Consider the following 2535-nt stretch of genomic DNA (forward strand, 5'->3'; position numbering starts at 1 on the left):
GACAGCAACTTGTCTGTTCCCCTTCCCCCAATTCCCCAGCACTGTTTCCATCCCCCCAATTCCCCCAATAAAAATCTTAAAACAAAAAAAAGAGTGAAAAGGCAAGTCACAAAGGAGATGTTTGTAATACATGCAACTGATAAAGGCTTGTATAAAGAATTTATAAAGAATTCCTAGAAATCATTAAAAATCAGGCAGCCAAGTTGAAAACTGGCCTACACTTGGCTAGATTAATTTGTTTGTTTGTTTGTTGTTTTTTTTTAGCTGAGCCATCCTGCCACCTGTTGGCAGCTCAGTGGCAGCTCAGTTCAGGCTGGACTCGAACCGCTGTTGCTCAGAGCTCAAACCCTTGAGCGAGCTCTTAACCAACTGAGCCACTCGGCCGACCTAGATGAATTTTGAAAAGTGTTCAACCTTGTAAGTAAATAGGGAAATGGAAATTAAACCACAACCACAATAAGATAACACTACAGACCCAACATTTTGGAAACTAAAATTCAGGCATGCTAATAAGCAGTGTTGGCATAATACCAGGCAATGGGAGCTGTGATGTTCTCTTGGTGGGTAGGGATGTAAATTCATGCAACAACTTTGAGGAAGAGTTTAACATTTTCAAGTGAATCTGAACATTTACAAACACTACAGCTTGCAAATTCCACTCCTATACCCTAATGAAACACATGCACATGTATAGCCAGACACATTCACGGCAGCATTTTTTTGGTAATAGCCCCAAACTGAAAACAACTCAAGTCAAGCTGATGGTCTATTCATACAATGGGATATATACAGTTATGAAAATGAATACAGTCAAGTTACATGGAATAATTGAAATAAACCACACACAAAAGGATACATGCAGAATAATTTCACTTATAAAAATTTTTAAGAGGCAAAACTAAATTTATTTAGACTGCATACTCATGTTTTCAATAAATAAGGTGAGAAAGTCATAACCATAAAATTTAAGTTACTGGCTACACTGGGAAAAGAAAGGACTGAGTCCAGATGGGTCTTAAGGTTGCAAGGGGGTGGAGGAGGGCTTCTCAGGTGCTGGCAGTCGTTATGTGTTGGCTTTATAATAACTTGTCAAATTATCCTTTTGCCTGGCATGCACTCTTTTGAAAATACAATACATTTCACAATTAAAAGGTTTTCACAAATGATGTTTAAAAAGATATCAGTCAGGGCCGGCCGAGTGGCATGTTGGTTAAGAGCTGGCTTGGGACGTCAGCTCTGAGCATGAGGGCCCCAGTTCGGATCCCACATGTAGTCCAGTGATGCTGCGCCCTCTACAGCTAAGATGGTGAACAACAGCTCGACCTGGAGCTGGGCTGCCGTGAGTCACCGACGGTGTAGGCTGCAGTCCCTGCTGTAGTGGGCTGCCATAAGCTACCGTGTGTGGCTGGCAGTCAGCATGAGTGGCCGGCAGCCAATATGAGCTGCCAAGAGCCGCCGTGAGCAGCCGTCCAGAGGCCAACAACCGATCTGCCTCACCCGGGAAGAGCGCAATAATACCAACATGGGCCAGTGAAGCAATGTCCTCCACAACTAGACTGAAGAACAAAAGGACAGCAACTTGTCTGTTCCCCTGCCTCCAGTTCCCCAATAAAATCTTTGGAAAAAGAAAAAAAAAAGGTATCGATCAGATTATTAGTAGTTCACCTACTTGTAGAGTTTTCGTTGAAAGAAATGTAGAGAGAAGATTCAGAAAGCTTTAGCCATGTCAACTTTGACGCAAAAATGCAAATCTTTGCAGGAATTAAAACAGGCGATGATGTTTGACCCCAATGTTGCATCTTGTATCTGCCCTGTTGCTACAGAGATAAATTTAAAAAATGTTTTTATTTTTATTTATTTTTTTATTTTTTTAGCTGAGCCATCCTGCTACCTGTTGGCAGCTCAACGGCTGCTCAGCTCGGGCTCGACTCGAACCACTGTTGCTCAGAGCTCAAACTCTTGAGTGAGCTCTTAACCAACTGAGCCACTCGGCCGGCCCTTAAAAAAATGTTTTTAAATCTCTGAGATGTATTTCTTTTAGCAATACATAAGGAAATATTCTGAAATGTGAGGACAAAATGTTCAATTTTAATGTGCCCTAGTCTTGATTATATTTTAAACTGAAAGATTTCCTAAATTTGAAATAAATTTTAATTTATAAGTATACACTTTTGAAAAATCATCTGTGGGGCTGGTCGAGTGGTGCATTGGTTAAGAGTTGGCTTGGCTGAGCATGAGGGCCCCGGTTCAGATCCCACGTGAGGGCCAGTGACGCTGCGCCCTCTACAGCTAAGATGGTGAACAACAGCTCGACCTGGAGCTGGGCTGCCATGATTCGCCGGCAACAGCGTAGGCTGCAGTGGAGCTGCCCCGCAGCTGGTGTGAGCTTTTGTGAGAAGCCTGAGCCGCTGTGAGCAGCTGTCCAATGGCTGGTAAGCGACTGCCTCATCCGGGAAGAGCACAATGATAATACCAACATGGGCCAGTGAAGCGACGTCCTCCACAACTAGACTGAAGAACAAAAGGACAGCAACT

Source organism: Hipposideros armiger, unplaced genomic scaffold, assembly GCF_001890085.2.
Source record: "Hipposideros armiger isolate ML-2016 unplaced genomic scaffold, ASM189008v1 scaffold_275, whole genome shotgun sequence".
NCBI classification, from domain to species: Eukaryota; Metazoa; Chordata; class Mammalia; order Chiroptera; family Hipposideridae; genus Hipposideros; species Hipposideros armiger.